The sequence below is a fragment of the Anser cygnoides genome, chromosome 1, assembly GCF_040182565.1.
Source record: "Anser cygnoides isolate HZ-2024a breed goose chromosome 1, Taihu_goose_T2T_genome, whole genome shotgun sequence".
Classification (NCBI taxonomy): Eukaryota; Metazoa; Chordata; class Aves; order Anseriformes; family Anatidae; genus Anser; species Anser cygnoides.
This window is the reverse complement of record NC_089873.1, coordinates 7,560,677-7,586,055: the sequence shown is the minus strand read 5'-3', so window position 1 is coordinate 7,586,055 and position 25,379 is coordinate 7,560,677. Positions and strand designations below refer to the sequence as shown.

At 45.8% G+C, this 25,379-nt stretch overlaps 1 protein-coding gene across 2 annotated transcripts in view; it reads left to right on the top strand.

Moving 5' to 3' along the window:
• The window catches only part of FRMD4A (FERM domain containing 4A), a 362,715-nt gene that overhangs the window by 118,856 nt on the left and 218,480 nt on the right, over nucleotides 1-25,379 (top strand). The window lies entirely within an intron of this gene.

Below are 25,379 nucleotides of genomic sequence, written 5' to 3'. Positions count from 1 at the left end.
TTCCACCTGAATCATGTGTGTGCAAACATTTGCCAGTCAGATGGTTGTGGATGTATTTAAATGTCTAGCCTAAGGCAGTCATGGGTACAAGTGTGGACCATAACTTCTTTGTGTATAAGGGGGTGTCTGTATCAAAAGGAAAAGAACTACAGCTCACTGCCTTCTTGCCTTGGCACACTTCTGGTGACCAGGACACCTCCTCTCAGTGCTGCTGCCATATGTGTGTGAGGCCAACCCAGGTATGATGATATGAACCAGTTTTTCAACCATCCCTTCCCTTTGCTGCCATCTCTCTCACTATGGAGGCACAGATTTTTGGGGCTGGCAGCTCTGTTATGAAAATCAAGCTGCATGGCCCCTTGCTTTGCCAGCAGCAAGGAGTAAACATTGCTGTGGCCCAGGTTAATGAGGGAAAAAGAAGAATATATTTCCCCAACATGTTACGTGCTCAGTAAGGTCAGACATAGGCCAGTGAAGACTCTTGTGAGTCCCCACGTAGCTCAGGATACATCCTGAGATCATGCTCTTTTCTCTAGGAAAAAAACTACAGTGATCTCTGAGCAAAATATAAAAGTTAAGCCTCAAGTGATGACAGAACCATGATGAGACCATGGGAGACTCCTTCCCACAGCCAGCAGCCCTTCCTGGTCAGAAATGAGTGCCACGTTTCCAGTCTCTCTGCCCGCAATTTCCAGCTGTCAGATCCGTTATCATGGCACCCCACTACCCTGAACCTTTTTCCAGTGGAGGCAACATGGGGCCATGGTGGTACCATGATCCCCAATTCCTCTTGCTCTTTGCACAGCTGAGAATTTTCTGCTGTAAAGGCTACATGAGCAAAAGTGTTATCAATCTGTATTGGAGGTCTGAGAATATTGTAGTTGAGCTTCTGTTTTATTTTTGTAAAGATGCTAGCTCTGCCTCGCTGCCCAGAGTGATTTAACTTTGCAGACTATGAAGGGAGAATGCTCCAGTGTTTTTGACTGGGACTTAATCCATAAATTCCTCCAAAGTACCCTCATGTATCAATCTCGGGCTGCAGCTTGCAGCTTGTAATAAATTGTCAATTTGGGCGTTACTTCAAATGTGAAGTGACAAGATGAGAAAAATAACCAAGCAGAAAATACAGGTTTTAATCTTCATTATCAGCTTCCTCATCTGCAGAATCTGGGGTGTACTCAAAAGGTGGTCGTAAAGGGAGCTGCCCTGGGGGAGGCTGATCTCTGCTCTCCTGGCTTTGGTGACCACTGTGGATAGGATTTGCAAGAGGTAGAGCACAGCCAACCTTCCTGGCATGTAGCACAGATGGAAATCTTAAGTCTCGTGTGGCTGAACTTCTCATTATCTCAATGAATTTTATCAGTCAGTGCTGAGTAGCCAGGAAACAAAGCTACGTTCAGCAGCTCTGATTCCATTTAGATCCTTTAGAAGGAAGGGAAAATCCTCCAGGGAAGTCTTTGTTGGCTCTGCCTTCCTAGCCAGAGTCTTCAGGGCTTGAAACATGCTAAAATTTAGCAAGAAAAAAAGAGAGAAAAGGATAGAGCAGAAGCAAGAGGACAGCCTGGCCCTACCACCCTGCATTTTGGTTCCCAGCCTCTTCAGGATCATGGCAAGTACACAACTCTAGAAGAACTTCAGGACATCTTTGCACCAAATGGAACGAAACAAGAATAATCAGGGCTTAATTTTGTATGTCATTATCCAACTACAATCACTGGTTTCATTTCTGAAGGCTTTTGATCCCACTAGTCCAAGTGACACGGAGATGAAACCAGGCTGGGATGCATCCATGTGTAAATTACAGTTTGGGATTCGAGATGGCTCTTGTACACCTGGGAGAAACGGATGTGCTGCAGCAGATTTGGAGGTGCGTGTGTGTTTATAGCACATAATCGTTGTTTTTTAAACAGACGCCTGTTGCTCTTTAAAAGTGTGATTCCAAATATCATCGTGGCTTTCACGTGGCATGAACATTGCTAAGTTATTAAGAACATTGTTCTTGCAGATGCACCGATTAACATAAAAATGAATCATACAGCTAAAGAAACCCAAAGCTAAGCTTTGCTCACGGACGTGTTCTGCATGCGGCCCATTGGTGATCAGTTAGAATTACCCCTTACACAGATCTCGCTTTTGACTGCTGCTTTTCCCCAAAGCAGCGTGAAGATATAAAGCTTTTTATTTTCTTGCTGAGATCTATCCCAAGGGGATACCATTTCTTCCAGGAATCCTTCCTGGCAGAGTTTAGCTCCTGCAAGTGCATCTCACCTTTACACCAGAGAGACAGTAAGCATCTTAGGTCTGTTTTGTGCTGTAACCATGGCTTTGGAGTCTGATCCTGCTGATTGCTGAGCACCTTCACCTTCCATGAACATCAGAGCACGTTAAGAGGCACAGTAGGAGCTCAGTACCGAGTAGGATCAGACTGTGGTGCATCAGTATTAAGGTCAGACTCACAATGCATTAATATCGCTCAACAGAAATATTAGCTGTCAAGAAGCTCAGAATTGTTCTTTTTATGGCTTGGGGAACAGTATTATAGCAAAAATGATGTGAATATAAATTCACAGGGTGTTTACAAGATGGGAAAACAAGAGTCAACATAAATGGGCTATTATCTGTATTCTGTATTGCCTGATTCTCAGTGAAACGAACACGAAGAATTTGTGCTGAGTAGGCTTTTTCAAGGTTAGCGGAGACGGGGAGCTGTTCCCAGTGGAGGGTGAAGAGCAGGCGGTGATGGAGATGAGCCGCAGCACAAGACATCAGGTTTTGCACCCCACAGCAGTGTTTCCAAAAGCAAATGATGGAAGATGACTACAGCACTGATGAAGCTGTTTGTTTCGTTGCGGTCTATGAAACAGTGTCTTTCTCCCCTACACGAAGTCCCCAGCAGATCTGCAGAGGTTAGCAGGGTCAGCGCCTTCTGTTGAAAATGCTGTGGCTTGCCAAAAGGAGGATGAGGCAATGCAGAGAAAAGAGATGACATTTCTTCAGGCTTTTTTTCAAAAAGCACGCTCCCAGAATAGCTCCAGATAACAAAAATATTGTCAGTTCATTAAGGATGTTGCTTTTAGAGCTGTAACACCAGCAGAAAAACTTCTGTCAAGAAATACAGAGGTGACACTGCAAGAGGCAAAGATGTGAATGCTGCCACTATTTCTTAATAAATCTATTAATGACATATTATTTTGCTCTTAGGTACTGTTAAGCCCACTGATGAATTATTCCTTAAAGGATGTTACATATGGGTCTGGTCAGGTCAAAGGAAACACACTGGACTGGCCTTAAAAGGGGAAGTTCTGAAAAACTTTTGGTACATTGGAAAATACAATGACCTTCAATTTAACTAAAGACGATGACCCCAAGTATTATAGTAACTTCCAAGTAATGGAACATTTTGAAGTTATTAAAATATGACAGAGGCAGTAGTGAGCCCTAAAAATATATATTGTGTATATTGCTAAAACATTTTAACGTATTTACCAGTTTTTCTGTCCTTCTGGAAATGAATCCGTTTCTTGAACTCTAAACAAAATTTCAGATAGACTTGGTTATTTCTCAGAAATCAGTATGTGTCTTTATTTTACTTCCAAGATAGGGTTTTACAAAAAGGTCATAACTTGAGTGCTTCTGGAACGTAAAATGCCTTGGAAAGTTTCTAGAAAATATTTCCTAGAGGACACTTCAAAATGTTTCTGTGGGAACAGGAATTTTTTCTAATTATCTGTAGTTCTGCCTCTAAGTTAATTTAAAAATGGTAATAGTCTCTCAAAGCAAAAATGATGAGGTGAAATTCTATAGCCTCTTGTCTATAGGTCAGACTAAATAATGAAAATTGTCAAACTGGAGCTTTAGTAGTCTATAAAAAAATATCCTTACGGTATCCCAAGAATGCAGCCATTCCTCTTCTCTCAAAAGTAATTTTACCACATTGTTTTTTCCTCTCTCTTCCTCATGATGAAATACTCCAAATTCCCAGTACATCATGATATTGCTATTGTCTCCAATTTAATCCACCAGTAACCGCACTGTCCCTCCCCTCTGTATTGATCTGGATGAAGAACTGGCTGCAGCAGCTCCCTTTGGTGCTTTTAGGCCCCACCAAAGGGCAATATCTTCATCCACTAGAATCAAGTCTGGTGTAATTAAGGACCTGAAGTACAAGTCAGCATGCTGGAGACTGCCTTATACGCACTTAATTGCAGGCTCGGTATGCACACAGGCCGAATGGTTAGTCTTTATTCAGACTGGGACTGTAGATGGTGGGGCTGCTTTTAATAGAAAGCTCGGCATCCGAAGAATTAATATTCTTTTCCCCAGACTCTCTGGTGGTGTTAGCACTGCCATAAATGCTTGATCCTGTGGGATCTGCAACATGCAAAGCATCCCCAGTGAGAAAGGACTGTAACGGGACTGAGTTATGTTTACATGTTTACATGTTTACAGCGCTTGGCTAGGGCTGGATCCCGCGTACACGTTAATATAGAATGAGTTGGCAAATTCCTTCCATCATCTGATGATGTCTCTGATAGCTGCTGGTTTTAGAGAAATTTTAGCAGTCCTACTTCATTGAAACATAGCATAGAAACTCAGCAAAGCACATTTGTCTGATGCTGATCATGTTTATTTATGTATTCATCAACTGTGAACGCTCATTTCTGAGTATCTTTGTCTTTGCCTAAAATAACAGAACAAAGAAAAATTAGCTACAATACCAGAAAGCTTCGGCCCAATCGGTAGGACATCCATAGCAGGTCTTTTCACCCCTCTACCTCAGCTGTCACCGCTTCATTCGACTTGACCGTGTGAAAAGATAAAGCTTGGCCTCAAAACCTTCAATATCAAGACCTCAAGATTTGAGGGTTTCTTCAAAGCTAAGTATGGACAACTTCCCATTCTTAACCCCTCTAACGGAGCTCTTAGCAGACTCCTAACCAAGCTGGCATGAGCTGGACAAGTAAATATCTCCTGGAAGGTCCTCATCACCTTCAACTCCCTCTTGACTTTTCTGGTGACTACTGTCCCTGTTTGGCTTTTTCATCTCTACCTGAAGTTCACCTGTCCCACAGTTTTGGGATAATATGTGATGTAAATCTGCTGCAGTCTGGACAGTTGCACAATGTACAGAACATAAGCCTGACCAATATTTGTGGAAAAACATCACTGGTTGTATACTTTCCAAGCAAATGAACCCCTACTTGTTGCCTTGCTTGGAAGATCTGGGATGCTCCAATGCTCTTCAGGGAGCATGCAGGGGAAAGACAGCTGGCAGCTTGAATTTCAGGATGCATTAAATTCCGTGCAAATGCTAGTTACAAATGCTATGTTTCTTTAACAATTAGCTATTTCTTATTTAAGTATGGTGAATAAATATCTTTTTATATATAAGAAGCAAAACACATTGTCTATGATCTAATGTAGCTTGCCAAGCTCTTCTTTTATACCAAAAGCTTTCTGATTAGGAGCTTGGCATAGCAAACATCTCTTTCTGTGTTTGAGGCACTGAGGTTCTGGGTATATTCTAACCCTCAGCTTGATGGCATCACTGCTCTTCAGACAGCACTTTTTTTTTTGCACTTTTTTTTTTTTCCAGCCTACCATTCCCCGCTTTGAGTCTGGTTTTCACAGCCCTTTATTTCAGCACACAACTGCTTGTGCTTTCAGCTACCCGCATGCCTTACTTGGATCTCTCCCCAGGTTTTGACCACACTGATGTCCATAATTGTATTATAGAGAATAAACACAAATGAAAGAGAGCCCAGCTCCATCTTCCTAACCTGTTTTATGAAAACTATTTTTTTCTTGTCAGCTCCCCTTTGCTGTCACAACCCCCCACCAAGCTCTCTACTTGTCTAAATTAAATGGCCCATGCCTTTACCCATACTGGTGGGATGCACAGGGATGATCGCAAGAGCAAAAGTCATGCAGGACAGCTGCTTAAACCAGTTGTTGATCTGAAATCTTCTCCGCAGAGTCAGTAAAGCTTTCAGAAATTTGAAAGTTTCAGAAATGAAGTGCAAAGCATCTTCTTATCTATCTTTCTGCTGCACACTCAGCTGCCTGGAACGAGTGTTGCCTAAGAGAAATGCTCCTCATTTTAATGCGCTTTTTTTGGTTTTGTTTTGGTTCGTTTTGAGCGGGGGGAGGGTGGAGTCGCCTTAATTGTCTTCCCAGCAAGCTGCACTAGATGGCAGTAAGTAGAGGGAAATGAGTTAGAAACCACGCTTTGCAAGGACTCAGTAAAACCTCAGCGGCCAAGCTGCTTACCCCAGAATTACACCCCAAAATAGGAGGCAGCTCCCTGAAGGAGCAGCTTCCTAAAAGAGATCAGGGCTTGTTTACAGTGTCTCTTCAACCTCTGGGAAGACTGCGACTGTGAGGACAGTAAAACTCAGCTGGAAAACTCCTGCCTTTGCCAGCTCTCCGGCAGCAATACAAAAGCTTGCCTCCCAGCCTCGGTCTCTGCAGGTTGGTGTTGCCAGATCCTTACACTTTTTTTTTTTTCTTTTTTTTTTTAATTTCTTTGGAGGCCCATCTTTGTCCAAAGGGCCAAAAGAGCCTCAAAGGGTCTCTGCGTGCCAGACACATAGCATCTGCCCTTTGGTTGGGGTGGGGAGCCTTGAGCTCGGTGTCTGTAACCCTTTGATTTGAGGCTGGGCACCATGCTCACCCCTCCTCTCCCTCCTTGGTGGCACAATTGTGGTGGCAGTGCCCAGGAGTCACACCAAGGCACCATGTGTGCCACCTGGGGGCCGCTTCGCCGTGTCAGACGACATGTGGGGGATATCTGAGGCGAACCCGTGTCGGACTAGAAGGTGCTAATTGCTGCCAGGAGACTTTTCCCTGCGGGTTCCCCGTAGACATTGTCAAAGCAGGCCGAGGAGAGCAGGCAGGAGTCACCGTGGGATGTGCTGTCAGAAAGGGCAGATTGTCAAAGGCAAGATTTGTCAAAATGTGTTTGTTTTAACAAAAGTCTCCACAGGAGGCTTCCCAGGCCAGCCGGCGGGGAGGAGTGTGGCAGGGGGATCAGACACGGTGCTCCAGCCCAGGCAGGCCTTGCTCTGCTGACCTGGGGACACCACTTCTCCAAGCTCCTGCAGGAAGGGACAGAGGTCTCTCAAGTTTCATCTCCTGCAGAAATACAACAAAATCTAAAGTTAAAACCTCATTGTTTTACTTGAAAGGGATTTTTTTTTTCTAGCCAGCTCTCATCGTAGGCCCCACAAACGAGCAACCCAACCCCTGTGTGCCGTGAAGACACAGGGTACCCAGGGAACACAGCAGGGTCTCCCAGGTGGAAGCATGAGGCTTAAATGCCATTTCACATTTTGGTACTGAGATGAAAAAGACAAGGAAAAGCTTGCAATGATCTAAGGCTATGTCACCACATAGCTCACTGGAGCAGCAGACAAGGAGGTCTGCTGAGCTGCAGAGTACAATCTGCTGTCATTTATATCCAATTTAGTGATGATCTAATGTGGATTTAAAGGACCAAAGTCTGGAATGCAACACTGGTCTGTCCCCAGCATTTCCAAATTAAAGGGAAGAGTCCCTCTTAACATCTCTCTTCCTTTAGCTGGGACTGTTTCTTCATGGGCAAGTGAAGATCCATTATCCATGTGAGCATCCATACCCAGAAAGCCCAGGAGCCTGGTACTGGGACCGTTCTTCATGGACACCAGCTGCAATCTCCCACGTCACAACCAGTGTCCCTAATAGATAGCAAGTGGTTAAAATTGGAAGATGAGTTAATTTAGTTGGAGGGTGATACCTACAAAGGTCTCAGGAGAGATCTACCCCTCCCCATTGGGCTTTAGGGGAATAAGGACTTTTATTTTAGGAGTGTTAGGTGACCTACTCAGGGCTAATCACTTCACATTCAGGTGATATAATGCCTGACTGAGGTAAAATGGATCCAAAAGACAAGGCTAGATGTCTCATATCAATTTTTCTTACAAACAGAAATAGCCTTGCAAGGCCCAAGTCTTCCTGGTTTCATTATGGCCCTTGAAAGTTATTTAGAATGGAAAGCCCCTTCTCAAGTGTGATTTCCAATGAAATATTTGCTGCTTGAATTGATTTACAAGTTAGGAAATGCTATGCACAGATTTTCTCACCTTTGTTATCCTTCCTTTCCTGAGGGACATTGAAGTGTCATACAGATGAACAACACAATGTCGTTTTCGGTAGCAAAAAATCAACCTTAGTTTAATGGAGGTAACAACTCCCAAATGCATCTTGGTTGTCCCTGGGGGTTGGCTGTGCAAGATCTGTGCAGCCTTGCAGCCATAGAGGAAGATGTTCCTGTGACTTTCCTTGCAAGAATAGGGAATGGGAAATGACTCATTTTTGTTCCATATGTTTACTTAAAATGAAGTTGTGATAATTAAATAAATTTATTAATCCCAGCAATTCCTTACACATGCTTGTTGTGAAACTGTGAGAAGTTTTCATAAGAGGCCTCAGCCATCTTTCAACCACATTGCTATTCACCCTCTTAAAATTACCACAAGCAAGTAACACCAGTGCTTGGATTTGTTTAAAGTGAGAGGCAAAACGGAACTTTCAGCAATAACACTGATGTTGATAATATCGGACTCTCCAGTCCTGGGCATGAACAGCCATCTTCTGCTCAACCCAGCAGGGACTCCAAATCTGTATCAGTTACTTCAAATGCAAGGCTTTTGAAAGCACCAGCTGGGTCGTGTTAATTTGCTACTACAGAGCTTAGCAAGACCAGAGCACGGGATTGCTTGCAACGCTCGTGTTATTGATGTGGCTGATCACGAGCTTTCAAGGTTGGTTTGAGGTGATGTAATCTACACCTCACTAAGAAGATTAAATAACTCGAAATAAGGTTACTGCAAGCAGTGGACTGCTGCATCTTCTGCAAGACTCTGATGCTGATTATTGCAAAGCCACGGGTCTCTGCTGCAAGGATTGTTTCAGCCATTGATTGCACTGGTATAGGAAACAAAGAGATGTGGCATGTTTTAATACCCCAGTTAAAAAGGAAAAGAAGCAGAGAACTGAGAATACCACCCAGAAATGGACAGGATCAATATTTTTTGTCCATTCATAGGTGCTCTTTACAAATAGCTGTTTTCTGAAAGCTTTTAGGTTGCTACATAGAAAAATGTGCTACTTGCTAATGAGATTACAGACCTTAGGGCTTTCTAGAGACCAAAAATTGCTGTTGAGAAGAGTTCTTAGAAAATATGGGAAGTGTGATTAGAGGTGAGCTCTTACGCAGAAATGTCACTGCAGTGCTTAACCCCTGATAGGGACAACCCAGGCCACACACCGAGGAATGCCCACAGACTCCCTCCTTCCACTGTGGTCAGCTTCTAAGTTACTCATAAATGCTCTTGGGAATATATTAATCATCACTGGTTTCTTGGAATGGCATCATTCAGCAGAGGAGGGGAGCATATGGCCCATGGCACCAAGCTGGATTTCATATAGAGCAAGACTAGATTTGGGGTAATTGAAAACCAGCAGAGGCTCTGGATTCCCTTGTGCATCCCATGTGCCACATGTGCTTTGGGCCATAACATCTTTAGGGCAGCATGTTCCTACATGTTTGTTAGCCTGGATCCTAGTCTTTTGATGGCACAGAATAAATAAAGACAAACTTCTCACCCAGTTAATGTTCATAAAGACATTCCTTAATGAAAGAAACATTTTGACCCCAATTTGGCAGTGGGATTCACTGCAACATGATGGTTCAGGATCTTATTTATCCCAGTTGTGATACTATGGAAAAGTGTGGGATCAACTCTCTGGCCATCAGCAGCCTGCTGTTTTTCTGACTTTTGGATCCATTCAATCTGTTTCATCACATGCCTCCCCTTGGCCTTACTGAAGAGATAGGTCTGTTTGTCCTGGTGCTAGAGCTCTCAGTGTTTGCAGAGGAGTCATCATCATGGTCCATGTTGGTTTAATTGTATTTATTCTTCACATAGATGGTCAAGACAGATGTAGTCAAGTGTAAGATCATGATTTCTACAGTACCATGATCCCAAGGTGTTTAAGCAGTTTTCTCAATGTGCTGTGACATCTACACATTTATGTGTATTTGGGAGGAAGCTACTGTTAGTATCTTTTATATTTAAAAACTCTGATAGCCTAAGAAAGAAGACAGAAGGGCACGATATTATTAAAAGAATAGCCTAAGGTGAATTGAATGGCTTATGGCAGCTGTAATGAATGAATTGGAAGGAGAGAGTTATCACTCAGGTCAGATTTCCTGGGATGAGATCTGAAGACCCAGGTCTAAGGGATGGGAAACTGCAAATCTGATGCTGGGTTTCCACCTGGTTTGGACCTGAACCAGTGTAAGTCTGTGTTTTTTTGTTGTTACTGTTGTTATGTTAGTCCCAATTTTACTGATGTAAATGAGAAATCAGTGATACTTATTATTCCGTTATCATCAGAGAGTACTTCCAGCTCTGAGTTGTTGGGGTCTTGCTCTTGGGATCTCCTCTCCTCCAGTTCCCGTAGCTCTCAGGAGAGGACATTTGCAGTTCGACTGGTGCAGACCAGAACTTGGCTGCAAGCGGATAGGGCTCAGCTCACTTTCTAATGTGCTGCGTAAAACTTGCCCTGAGCATAACTGTGCTGCTCTTGATCAACCGTAACATTTTTCTCTTCCTCTCAGAATCACTTTATGTTGCCAAAGTCAATATTTCAGGTGTTGTTTGCTTTTAATTCGACGTTTATTTCCTGCATTCAGATTTTATTAATGTGACCCCTTTTTATTGTTGTTTGTCAGCGTTAATCCAGGAGCGTATATCATCCGTAGCTAGAGTAGTATGACTACTAAAAGGCTCCCTGACATAATTCGCTGCCCTGTTAACAGTAGCAATAATTTGAGCAATTAGCGAGGCCTCGACATGGGCTTTAACTTCTCTGTCACATAGGAATACCTCCTCGGTGAAGCTGCCATGCTACTTATACTCCCCCATCAAGTCCCAGCCTGAAATAGTGCCCCAGGAGAGCAGCCTGTAATCAGTCCCTTTGCAATGACTGGATGAGCACTAAGTAACTCCTGGCCTTGATTATATTAACGAAGCTGCATGGGGAATGCCCATCCAGAAATCCCCAGATGCCACGCTGATAGAGCAGTCAGTGTGCTCACAGCATCCCTTCCCCTTTCCCCTGGCCTGCAGTCCCTTTGCCAGCAGCCACAGCTTTGATTACAGAAGGGTCACTTCATCTCCTGGGGACCAAACGTGATGGGAACCTCCGTGAAGAGGTGCTGAAGCAACCTCTCAGCTGCTCAGACTAGACTCTCCTGGGTCATGGCAGCAGTGGCACTGTCCCTGAAGCTACCCTTATCTCTGTGCCCCCGTGCATAAAGTGCAAGGTGGCAATGGGAATGGGCATCTCCTGAGCCAGTTAGCACTGGACAAAGTCCTGCAGACTGGCAGGACGTGGCTGGTACAGCCAGGTGGCACATCAGAGGGCTCCAAGTGGCACAGTCGTGTGCTTTATCACCTCTTACTCTGGATGGGGAATCGAGGCAGGGATGTCTCCTGCTCAGGAGCATGAAAATTCATGATGGAGCTGGAATTGCCTCACATCCTAAAGGTACCTCTGCACCCTGGTACAATCCCTTTCCATATTAAGTTAAGGCCTGAATCAGAAGAACCGAGAAGAAAAACCCAAGTCCTTGACTGGCCAGTCAAGAGAGATTGAACCCATGGGTGCACTTCAGTGCACCACAACACCAAAAGAGATGCTCCATCTCTAGGAAAGAACAGCCTCGCTAAATGCCCTGGAAAATTTCACAGGGAAAAAAAAAAATCCCTATACAACGTCAGAGCTTAAAGCCACCGCTTTAAAGCTCTATTTTTGGAACTCATTAAAATAGATACAATCTGCACATAAAATAAATTGCTTGCCTTATAATTTTCGCTTCAGTTAGAGATTTACCGGTAACAGCAGTAATTAACAAACTTGTTTTGCTTTCTACTATCAAGACCCTGATTCAACACAAGGATTCGATGGGGTTTGCTGGCTGATCTTCCCTCACATGCCAGAGCACAAGTCATGAGCATCCTCCCAGCCTGGCAGAGGGCTCCCCCCTGCCTCTGTGCTGCAGTCTTGGAGGGCTTCACGCTAGGTGATGCTCCATGAGCTCAATCACCCACCCTCCCTCCGCACACCAAGACCCACACAGGAGGGTCCAAAGCCACCTTCTTGGCTCAGCGGTGGCCTGGGCTCAGTGCACACATGGTGACAACATTTGCAGGTCACCATCCCTGAAGGATGTGGTTGGATGGGAGATAACTGAGGTCCGTGTTTGCTTGCAGTTTGGGAGGCAAGCTTGAGCTGGCTTGTATTTAATATACCACGTTGATTAACTACAGGTTTTGTGCTTAGGAGGAATCATTATGACACGGGCCTGCAGCCTCACTCCTGCATCACCAGCAGCAGTAAGAAATGATCTGCTCCCAAGAACGTGTCCTGCAGGAAGAGTGCTTGGAGCCAGGCTCGAGCTGCCTTCTAAACTTAATCTATTCTCGCAGTGATCTTCATCAGCAGGATTTCGGTATGAGCTTAAAACTAAGCCAGGTCAGACCCAGTGAACTCACAGCTCAAATAGCCTAGAGTCTTTGTTGCAGAGGAACAGACCTCAAGACTGACAGGCTGAAAGAGTGAGCAAAGCAAGGGTGGAGTAAACAAAAGAGTGCAGTCTGCTTTTGCTTTAGCAAGCAATTGGCATCTGAAACGAGGAGCAATTTCATTCTTTTTCTGTGAGTTGCTGCATGACATGATCAAACAGGAATAAGCATCTGGAATTGAAGGCCAAAAAAACAGTGCAATTGAATTGCTGATTTCTCTGTAAGGCTCCCTGAGATAAAAGGGTTGTCCCCGGGGAAATGAGAGACCAGGGGAAAGCATTAAAGGCATGGTTGATGTCTTTTCTGCTTTGCATATAATCCCCTGAAAATTGGAATGTCCGACTGCTTGCGACGACACAAGGAGGACTGATACTCCGGGATCACATGAGCAATTATCTGATTCACAGGTGAATATGGTAATAAAGGGGCTGAAAAGCCAACTGCCAGAGAGAGGGCAAGAAACAGCAGGCTTGCTTGGTTGTGGGTCATGCCACGAACACCTCTTGAGATCAAGCAGTAAAAATAATTAGGGTTGGGAAGGCGAGGAGAGAGGTTCCCAGATGGTGTGGGTGATAGATAAGGAGTCGGCTTTTTATCTGCTGCCAGGCCATCCTCTCATCCCGTTTGGTGACTGACTCAGATCTCCGACACGTGGGGCTCTGTGCCAGTGGAGCTGGCAGGGCACTGGTGCTTCCAGCCTGGATTAAAGGTTAGGCAAGCTGGGTCTTGCTTTGAGGTCTGATTATTCGCTTCTGTATTTATACAACGGAGGAGAGAGAAATTCTTGCCAGTGCGGAGATGGGTCGGCTCCCCTTTCCAGAGGACTGGCAGCTGGGAGCTCGGCTGTGTCACACACGACTCCCATGCCATGCTGTATAAAGCAGGGTGTAGCAGGGATGACCTTTGCCAAACCTGGGGCCCTGCAGGGTCTTCGAGAGCCCTGCCCAAATACTTGCTCTGTCCTTGTTTGCTCCTTCTTCTAATGACATACACAGCAACCATCCCCTTATAACCATGATGATCTGCAAACCAATCTGCCCTTTCCTTCCCAGCTCTGCCAGCGTCCACAAACCATTTACAATTTGCCCACAGAGAAAATCACAAGCTATCTTTTAGAGTCCCCTGTGTATCTGATTTTGTGCAGAAGAGAGGTCTGGCTTTGGTCTAGTGGTGCATCCAATCCAGATGTTGGCTGAGGAGCATCTGCAAGGAACATCCTCTGTTGTTAGAGTTCCCTGAATAGCAGGAACATTTGCAATTACATTGACTGCAACAAAAAACTTTAGGGCATCTTCAGGCTCCAGGGAATAAAGTGATCAGCCCTGAGGTCAGGAAGAAGCACTGTTCCTCAGGGCAGCAGTGCACAGCTAAGGCTGCTTTGCGAATCCAGTGCCTTTTGTTTAAAGCACACAATCCTAGGTCTCTGGCAAACAGCCTGGTGGGTTTTTCCAGCATGGAGATGTGTCTTGAGAAGGACAGATCCTTACGAGCGGACCAGTAAGAGGCCTGATCAAAAGCAGATGCATGTCTTAAGGTCTGTCTGGACAGCAGTAGTCAGCAGCTACCCTCTACGCTACCCAGATTTTCCCCGGCGATGTTGGTGATGGCAAAGCAGAGCAGATCCAGCCTCTGTCTTGCATGTTCACACCAGGGTGCTTGTGGTGGACCCTTTCTCTGGGGCCAGGCTCATAGTAGGAAAGCTCGTGGGCAATCCTGTCACTGCAAACATGACCACACCAGCAGTGTAGAAAGTTTTAGGGTGGTGGGCTTTAGTTGAAGGGTCACCCAGCTAAACCAGCTTGCTGGAGAAGCCATTTTCCATAGAATTTATTTTATGGGTAAATTAATTTTACATGTGACATGCCCAGTACCACGTTTAAGGTCAGGACTGGTAATGCCAAAACGCACAGCCTGCAAAAATGAGGTGCAGAGAGGTCAGGGAGTGCCAACGCCTTACTTTTCCTTGTGCCTCCTGCTGTCGCTGATGTTCACAGACAGCTAAGTGCTCGCGGAAGGAAAGGAAAGTCTATCAAAATCCCCTGCAGTGGGACTGTGAAGAAGACTTTCCCAACCCATGCTGCTTTCAAATCCACTCAAGCTGTACAGAATCGTGTAACATCCTCCTAGTCTGGATAAAGAAGCAAAAGGCAGGGAGGCGCGACTCCCTAGAGGAAGACTTTCAGTGGGAAGAAAAAAAAAAAAGAAAAAAAAGGAAATTCTGGGTTTGCAGATAGAAATCCTGTTTTCCTGGGAGCTCAGTCCGGGCAGCAGTAGTAGGGAGCCCACAAACCATCCAGCAGCGAGGCAGTGAGGAGCAGAAGGAACACTAGGGCGTGCTGTTCCCCCAAATTCTGGTGCTGGTGCACATTTCTTTTGCCCAGGGTCTGAGGGTCGTTTTCTGCTGTGGGTAGGCAGAGAACTTCGATCACACTGTTTGGCTGTTCTTGCGAGGAAATTAATTGCATTTGCTGCGTGAAAGGCTTTTAGCACGAAGGTAAAAGCAGAGGGCAGGTATTTATAGGGAACCAGAGCTCAAATGCGAGATAGCGCTGCTTATATTACAGGGAAGGAATGACGAATAACAGCAGCAGTTCGGAGGGTTTAATTAACCTTCCTGCTATTCCCATCAAGAGGGGAAAATAAGGTGGGAATTATCTTGGGGTACAAACTCGGCCGTGTGCTGACGCCAGGCACAAATGGTGCCAGCTGGGTGCAGAAGGAGGGTGCTTTGTCCCCCTCCGTTGTACTGCTTTAAGCGTGCTGAATACTTGATTTCACTCTACCTTTAAGGCCGAGCATTTAGCAAACTGCTGCAAAGTAATCCCGTGTCTCAGTAGGGAAAGAGCTCAAATGAGCGGTGCGTTGGCTTTGTTTCCCTCGCACGGTAAAGAAAACTCGCAGCTCCCAAAGAAGAGGCTCTTTGTGTTCCTGCTGTTAAAGAAGGGCTCGTGCCCCCTAAGGCTTCTAAACGAACACATGAAATCGGTGTGGGGATTTTGAGCTCCGTAAAATTCATTGCTGCGTGCACACTCCAGCAGCACACGGGAGCTCGGGGTATTTTCCTTTAATTTAGCAGGAAGCTGTTGCAGCTGCTGTGGCACTTCAAAGACCATTCAGTGCATTGCTCCTGCACCTGACGAACACAAGGCCACGGTGTTGTTAAACTGCCAGCGTGGAGAGAAATGCCTTTGCAAGCAGCAGCCAGGCTGCCTGATGTGCATACGCTTGGCTATGGCCACACCGAGTCCGTGTGTACTGCCCCATCACTCCAGTTTGTCCCAGTTAATCCAGCTCCATACCAGCTGGGACCGCCCTGAGCCTCTTGCCTAAACACAGGCTACCTGTGTTGCCTTTTGGGGTGCTCGTGAATTTTCTGCAGCTCTTCCTCCTGCAGTGCAGTTAGGATAATTTCGGTGGGTTTGAAAAAAACCGATGGGTTTTGGTTCTGGAAATCCTGTGTCACCTGCTGCTGCCACAGCCAGGCAGTCGGATTAAGCAGCAGCCCCTTCACTGCCACAGCCAATCGAGTAATTTATATGCAAACCTAATATTAACAAATCTGTGCTCTTGCACCTGCCTTTTTAACTTCATTCCTGAGCTGATGGCTGGAAAATATCCCGGGGAGGCAGCAAACTAAGAAAATGAGAGGTTTCTCCAGTACAGGCCACGACACTGAGTCCTATCTGAGTCAGCAGCAGCCAGCAGATGCAGATGAGAAGGCAGAGCTTGGTCACGTAGGGGCACGAGGCAGCTGTGAACCTGGTCCATCTGCCTCACTGGACAAAGCAAAAGCATTGAATGGGTAAAAGTGGCCAATGCGTTTTTCTCTGCTTGGTCAAATAAATATAAAACTAGTGGGTCGAATAAGTATAAAAATGAGTGGGTCAAATAAATATAAAATCAGTGAGTCAAATAAATATAAAATGAGTGGATTTAGCTTGCTGCCTGTGAAATGAAAGCTGCCGGCCCTGCGAGGGGAAGTACAGGTCCAGGAGTTGACGTGTTGGGAGATCCGCACTTTTTTTTCTGTGTTTTTGTTGTTGGTGGTTGGTTGGTTTGGGCTGTGTAATGAAAAAGTTTGAAAAGGACGTAGTTCCTTGTGCTTCAACCCATAAGTCTGCTCTTACTAACGGGGTTCAGGACCTGTGTTTTGTGGTTTTTTACTGCCTGCCAGGTTTGGGACGAGTTTTTGGTACAGCCACTTAGCAGAGACCTGGATGCGGGATGCTCTGTTGGTCTCAGCTGGCAATTTCTAAGCTGTGTTGTGACCACTTCTATCTCAAAGCTGAGACACAGGGTATATTTTGCTGAAAACAGGGTATTTTCTTTTAAGAAATGTGGTCATATCTGTCAAAGACTATAAGGCTGTATTCCTTCATATGACATAATAACTGCACAAACAGGCACTGAGGCACCGAAATAGAATGGCCTAATTGGTTTGCTTTCCCTAGGAGATGCAGCACCAGACAATGAAACACAACATCTTAAATCTACACTGAACAATAGCTTTGTCTGTAAGTGGGATATTTTTAAGCAATGGGGAGAACAATTGGGGTAGAACTAGGTAACGTTTTTCAGATGGATAGTTTAGTTGCTAATAAACGCCGTTTCAGGCTGACTGAAACTATCCATAGACTCAGGCTGAATTCAGCTAATGTTTTCTGCGACAACAAGGGAGACTTCTTCTTTCTTGACAAAGCAGAAAAGCTCCAAAAGCTCCATTTTACTGTTTCAACATTTAAATCACTCAAGAGAGTTCCATGTCTTAGAATTTAGCTTGGTTTTATTTCTTTATTTTGAAAAGCATACCCCCAATTAATTGAAATATGTTATTTTGGGTCCATCCCAGATAAACTCTTCAACCTTTATTCCACGGAAAGCAAAAAATTTGGAAAGGATTTGTTTAGTCTATTTCCATAGATCTGCTCTAGGACTTTGCTTGCTTTTTCCATTGACTTTGGAGTGTGAATATAATGTGCAGCTGGTGAGTTTGTCTTTACAGCTGATAAAGCAAGTTACACCAGGGGCACGTGGAAATGAACCCTAGACACAGGTCAAGTACATTAAATAGAGTTCTCCTCCAGTGGCCTCACGTTACAGACCTGATTTATGTTTCTGGTGCATGCGGTTCACTCTGGAGCCTGGCATGGTTGCACCTAAGCTGTCCAGCCAAGCTTCAAAGTTCCTCTTTTCTCATCTTGCTTGTATGAGGCGGGGAAGGTAGGAGGCATAAGGATCAGCTCTGAAAGTCAGAGATTGATGGAGCTGACACCAGAGTCTCTGCGTTCACTGGCCGTGGTCTGTGAAAAGAAAACGTGCTGAAGTAGTCCATGCAAACAGACAAAATATGCCTTTTTCAAACAATCTAATGCTTGAGAAGCCTCATTAATTATGGTTGCAAAGTGCAGAGAAGCTATAGCTTCTATCTAACAAGGCATTTTGCAAGTACTATCTCTGTTTCAGAAGATAAAAGCGAGGGATCATTCTCGGCCTGATTTTCATTGAGATTTCATGGAGAGATTGTAAAAAACATTAAGGAGATTAAGGGCATGCAAGGCCTCTTAAAAGCAGTGGGGTTTAGACACCTGATTTGTTATTGCATTTTGCAAATCATGGGTAGAAAAAGGGGTATTTGACCTCAGCAACTTCAGGTGTCTAATGAATTTAATGCTTAAGTAGACCGTGATGCCCTGGCACTGTTCTGCAGTCCGTGGAGGCTGTGGGAGGGAAGAAGCTGAATTACACTCCTGCTCCAAATCACATTCAGGAGGACTCCCTCTTTGATAACACAGCCCATGTTGCAACGTTACAGCTCTGCTAGGTGAAACCTGCCCCAACACCCAGCCACAAGCCATCCACCATAAGCACACAGGAGAAGGGAAAACCAAGGCAAGGCAGGAGAGCTGCTTCCTCAGAGCAGCCTCCCACTGCCCAAGAATCAACAGTTCAGCCACTTCCTGCTTCCTCTGGTGGTACTTTCCCATATTTTTGTCATATGCTGTGGAAAAATAAATAATAATAATAATAATAATAATAAAGCTGTTTATTTCTCTAAATCTCCAGCTTCATACTGTCCCTAGTCCTGGTGTTAGAAAATAGAATAACAACAACTACAACAACAACAAAGAATAATCCTTCTTTATTCACCATTTCTGTGTCCTTCATAATTTTGTACTCTGTGATCGTATCTTCCCTTTGTCATCTTTCTCAGCCCGAGAGAGATACTCCTCATCTATTTCATCCTGATGCATCGGATATTGCTTCCTGCCTATATAGCGAGCCAGTGGTTAAAGCTTAATGCAAGGTGCTGCATCAGTCAGTGAGGGGACATTCCCCATGGCCAAATCTGAGGAACAGGTACCTCTGAGATGGCACACAACAGGCATTGAATTGCACTGGGCACAGGGAAGGGAACAGAAACCATTTTATTCACCTGGCTCAGTGAAGGACATGTATAAGGAAAAAAAAAAAGCCAAAATAATAAGCCAATTCAAATACACTGAAGTTGACTTTCCACTTTTATCTTTGCAATGTCCGCAAATCGTCTATACCGAGACTTTAACACCCCAGCTGTGATGGCAGCACTTGTGGCATCTCCTTGGCTCTCACTGGCTGAATGGGTCACTGACCGCTCAGGAAATCAATACCACCCCCTGAGCATCCTGGGCTACTTGCTGCTGTTGGCTTCTCGGGTAGGATTGTCCAAACTGAGGATCAGCTGCCAGCAGGGATACGCAGGCAACCTCACAGGAACACGGGGACATTGCTGAATAGCCAAAGGTCTCTTTGTGCATATGGACATGGACTCGCTCATGGCCAACACGGCTGTTGTTGCTGTTCCACTTCCAAGTGGCAGCACCCAAAAAAAAGAAAAAAAAAAAAAAGAATTTTGGAGCCTAGAATGAGATTTTCCTCTAGTTACCAAATACGGAGTTCCTACAGCTGTAGTTGTCCATTAATGATTTGGTGCCTAAACTATAGGGAAAGCGATCCAGCTGACCAAACGCAGGGGCCTGATTCAGTTCCATTTGCCATTTGAGGAACACGTGCATTTCTGGACTAAGCCCACCTGCTTATCTGGGATTCACAGGTCCCAAAAAGTCTACAAACCTTTCAGGAGAAGCCACAGATCTTGTTTTTTTCTGAGAAGCCATGTAGACCAGAAGCTACTCTAATGTACTCTCGCCTTGTCCCTTGATGTCCTTAGTGGTCAAAGAGGCCCTGAGGAAACGTAGATTCTCAACATTTCCTATGATCAGGCCAAATATACATGACAGAGTCAAAATAACTCAGGGCTGGCAACTGCATCTAAAGTTTGGATGCATTTCTCCTTTGCTTCCCTCTGCTCAGATGTTATTCTCAGAAGCTGTACGTCTAAAACTGCCTGCGAAAGACTTTCTTGAGCAATCCGACCTGCTGCCTTTCCCCACCCCATTTTGTTTTTCCAAAGTTGCCTTTCGCAGCAGAAGGATGCAAACAAGACTCTTCCAACATGGGGAGGCAACAGCTGAAAAAGGGAGAGAGAACAAGAAAAAGCAACAGGTTGTAATAGTGGGTGGTGAAATGTGTCCTAGAGACGTAGGAGAAACACAGTCAAGATGTCTTCTCCTGTCCTCCATCCGCTCAGCACTCTGCCCACATGGGTGCTAAGGCAAAGCTTTCTGCCTGCTGTTTTAGCCAGTGGCAGCCAGTGACTGCTGCGGTGACATAAATAAAATTTACATGCCATTGGTGCTTGACTAGGAGCACACCAAAACATCCTTTTGAAACGGAGCAGACCATACATTTTGATGTCTCCAGACATCAGAAACATGGGAGGTGTGCAGAAGAACAAATGGGTGATTGTTTGTCCTGGGGGTTGGATTCTCCTTGTGTCTCCCACCATCAATATCCGGGGCCAGTCCAGTGGAGATGCAAACATCAAGACCATCACAGAAGTTGTCCTGGAGGGTCTCATGTGCCTTACAGAATGGCTGAGTGGTTTTACCATGGCCAAAAACATCCACGGCAGACGTTAAGTGGGGTTCTCACATGCTTCAGCTGGTGGCTCAGGTGGCACTGAAGTCTTCTGTGATGCAATCCCAAAGCAGCAGGGACCTCCTGGGATGTGGTCCTGACCATCAGGCTGTTTCTCTGAATGTTTTCCTCTCAGGTCTTACTGCACGTACCACCTCTTTGCGGTACGTTTTTTAGTCTTCAGGGGTTTCTGTCCTGTCTCTGTCCCCGCACTCCTCTCATGCTCTTGCCTTGGGGGATGAAGCATGTCCCAGAGCAAAGCTGCTCGCAAAGGTTTGAAGCTGAGCTGGTGAGCAGCTGTGAGTGATGTGAGCCAGTGCTCCTCGGGACACCCTTTACAACTGTGTGACCTCCAGCCAGGCAGGCAAATGATGTAGGGAGACATAAACACCAACGTTTGTGGCCAGGGCAGTGAAAAGAATGGGGATTTTTTTCATTTTGCTTTGGTCATTTTCCTTAAAGCGATCAATAAAACTAAATAACCCATCTCATACCTCCACACCTGCCTCAGCAAAATGGCACTCCACACCTGCCTGTTTTCCTCAGCAAAATGGCACTAGTCTGCATGTATTTTCTGTCCATATATTAAATCTGATTGCTGTAGGGAAAGGGACGTACCAGCATGTAATGTATGAGTTTATTTCAATTCCAAAATTGCCCCAGTGCCCCATTGCTTCGGATGAGCCAGCGGGACATCTGGGGCTTGGTAGAAACTGTGCAAAGGTAAAGAGACAGCAAGAAAACCCTTCTACAGGTATGTGTGTGACACCTTACAGCTGTAGGGACTGATCTGCTGAGCCCGGTGGGGACCCTCATGTGGGTGGCTTCCTAGGTACAGAAAGAAGAAAAATTAAGATGTGAGCAAACACTGCTGAGAGAGGGGCCTCAGTAGAGGGCATAAGCACCTTCGTCTTATTAATAGTCTCTGTTTTAACAAAGAATAGGGTCATCTTGACTCTGCCTGGTGTCTGGGCTTTGCTATAGGGCAGCTCTTTAATGAAGGGCACGGCACTCCTGGAAGTGTTACAGGGCTGAAGGAACGAAGGCTCCTGGCTTGAACCTACAGTTGAAACAAAAATTGCTGTAGGGCTTAAACCTGTTTTTAACAAGCGTACGTAGCCTGCCAGATCTGGTGAAAGATTAGCAATTTAATTATACAGGCCTTGGCTTCCTGCTTTCCATTAAGTGCCTAAAATCCTTCTAAAGAGGCCCATTATGTTGCCTTTTTTTTTTTTTTTTTTTTGCTTTTACATTAACTAGGCATTTCAGAGCAGCATAAACACGGAAGCAAGACAGGGATTCCCTTGCAGACGTCTCGGGGGGTTCTAGCTAAGTGCCTCCTGATGGATCTGTCAGGGCTACCCAGGAGACCAAAACCTGTCACCCTGGAGTGAGCATTAGCTTCATTTCCAGAGTCCCTGCGAGCGCTTTCCATTTGTCCCCCATTGAACTCAACGAGTAAGCCCACCCATGTACATACCCATTGCAGTCCTCGTGGTTTGCTGACTCTGTATCGACAACTTTGGACATAGCCCTGCTGTACTCACCCCAAATCCTTACATCCCCACCAGGCACCCGCTGATCCACATGGTTTGGGTCCCACCGTTGTACCTGCCAGAGTCTGTTTCTGCAGTAGGATTTCTGCTGGTTATAAGGGGGCAGATACCTTGTGTTTTTAATAGACGTTTTCCTGATAAATGCCCTTATGACTCAGAAAAGTGGTGATTTCTGAGTCCTCTAAGCATTTATACATCCCCAAGGCTGAGCTGGGAAAGGATCAAACGCCAGAGCACCAGGTTGCCGCCGCCGGAGATGTTGGCTGTCTGTTTTACCTGAAATCCTTTAAAAAGCAAAGCGAGAACATCTCCTCTGCAGGCAGCACGGGAAGTGTTGTGAGGATGTAATGGAGCGTAATCAGTGACAGATTTGTCATCTGTATTCCACCCAGTAGCACTGCAGCACGAGGAGGGATTGCCGCTGATTGTTTCAGCGAAGCACTGCCATAGAGGAGATTGCTGTCTTGTCAAGCTATTTCTATGTCCTGTTAAGCCAGTTTTCAATTTGGGGACAGGCAGGGAGAAACGGGGTTCTCTCTGATCAGCCATTTGGGGTCACCCCGCTATGAGGGTCTCGCTGGGGTAAGAGGAGGGCGTAAGGTGGTGCAGAAGCACTGCTGGAGCTGTCAGCATCTCCCAAGGCCCACCTTGTGTGACCTGATCACACCTTCAGAGATAAAGCAAACTCCAGATGTGGCACCAGAAAATAATTTCCCCAGATCATAGTGTCCTGTCGCTTACAGTCTGCCCACTGGAACAATCTGGGAAATTCACCTAATGCATCTTTTGATTGTGTAGGAGCACTTTGGTTGCTCCTGCTAGAGTTTCCAGCCTCATCCATGACAGAGCATCAGAAGATTTTGTGATAGAGGGGACACAAAAAAAGATGTCCTCTTCCCGAACTAAATGTCTTTCCTAGGACAAGTGGCAGGAGAGTGGAGGGGCTGAGCCAAGCAAGGTGGTTCCTGGTGGTCTTCCTCTTGCTGCTGGCCCTTGCCAAGGCTTTGAGGAAGGGACTCATCCCCCTGAGCTGCCAAGGCTCCCTCCAGGAGTCAGGAGAGGGAAAGCCTGAAGGCCCACACCATGAGTGCCCTTATTTTGGAAGTCCTTGTTGGTCTTCGTTGACCATGAAGATCCAGACAAGGCCCCCATAAGCCAGTAAAACACCCCACAGGGTGCCCTATGGATGTCCCTTTGCAGGGACCAGACATCAGGTCATGGAGAAGGGCACCCTACAGGAGTCTCACAGATCCTGAGCCCTTCCTAAAGCCCAAGGCCCTCCAACCAAGTTATTATCGGACTAGGAGGCAGAGAAAGGACCGGAAAAGTATTTTCATTTTTGAATTTCGTAGGTGGAGTCTTTTGGTTTTGTTGTTGTTGTTATTGTTGTTGTTTTGTTTTTAGCCAAAAAAATCATACTGAGGTATGATTCATGTTTTTTTAATGCCTTGGAAGTCTGCAGTGTCATTCTCCTGGTTTGGCATCCCAGTTCAAAGTGAAATACATAAAGTCAAAAGAAGCATGTCAAGGAGTTTCTCAAGCTTTCATCATCCTTTTTTTTTTTTTTTTTTTTTTTCTGTGAGCAGAAGCTGTCGTTTTTCAGCTGAGTTGCAGCGTGTAAAAAGGAATTGAGGGAAGGGCCTGATAATAAAGCGTTAAAGAGATTTTTGTTTTTATTTTTGGCGGTGTAAGGATGGAGTCTCTATGTATATGATATCAGCTACACATTCAACAGCCGAAACTGCTTTTTGCCAGGCTTATAAAAACCCACCCGCAGCGTCCAGGTATTAGGACGAGTGGCTATTAGCGACTGGATGCCAGCAGTAAGAGGAGCTTTGCTTTTACGCAAAACAAGGGTATGAAGAAATACGCGAGGATGCGGCGCAAGCTCCCGCGGCTCTGCAGGCCCTCGCGGGTGCCGGCTGAGCTCCGGGTCTGCGCCCCCCTGCCCAAGGTGAGCTGCTCGTGTCGGGATGGAGGAGGTGGGTGCCGTGCCCGTGGATGGGAGAGGGCAGGGGGGGGGGATTCAGTCCTGGACTCGCGGTGGCCTCTCCCAAGGATGAAATGCTCTGAAGGCGAAGGAAGGAGGGGGATGGAAAGGGACGGGGAGGTGGGCACCTCTTTCTTGAGATGTGGAGACCTCTGGGGCATCCTCTGGCCGGGTTAAATGGGAGATTGCTTTGCTATCAATGCTTTGAGATCGCTTTGCAGCTGAGGGAATTGGGGCTGCTTAGTCTGGAGAAGAGGAGGCTGAGGGGGGGACCTCATCACTCCCGACAGCTACCTGAAAGGAGGTTGTAATGAGGGTGTCAGTCTCTTTTCTCAGGTGACAAGTGATAGGACACAAGGAGATGGTCTCAAGTTGTCCCAGGGGAAGTTTACATTGGATTTTAGGAAGAACTTCGTCATGGATCAAGCATTGCAATGGGATTCACAGGGAGGTGGTGGAGTCCCCACCCCTGGAGGTATTTAAGAGATGCCTGGACGTGGCACTGAGGGACATGGTTTAGTGATGGGACTCGGTAGGTCAGGCGGATGGTTGGACTTGATGATCTTGAAGGTCTTTTCCAAGCTAGATGATTCCATGATTTTGTGATTTTATACCTGAAGTCACTTCAAATTCAAGTGGGAGACCTCAGGGGCTGCTGAGGGCGGTCGGAAAAATGTGCTCCCTCATCCCCATCTGTGGCCAGCAGAGGATCAGGGCTCACCTCCAGTCTGCCTCTGGAGAAGCTCTCCCTCTCACTGGCTATTTACAGAGCAGCTACATAAATAAAGGGGTGAAAATCACTGAAAATCTCCCTCGTCCCCCCCACCCCCAGACACCTTTACAATGTTTTATAGTGTGCATGGTTTGAAAGTTCAGGACCTTGCTTCTTCTGGAGTTTTGCAAGCTTTGCAAGCTAAAAACCCTTGAAGCACATAGCAAGAAATATTGTAAATGTTGCTAAAGGCCCTGTCTTACCAGAAGTGCCCGGGAAAAACCCTGTCAGTGCCTGGGGGTGACTTCTGTGGGCTGTGTGTGAGGTGAGCTAGAGGAGGAAGCAGGCAAGGGGACAAGCACAGGACATGGTTTGGGCACTTTCAGGTGCATTGATTTCCTCTCTGCCTCTGTGTGCCTTGCTGTAAGTGATGGCACAAGCTGAGAGCATTGTAACCACTGTGCTGGGTGGAT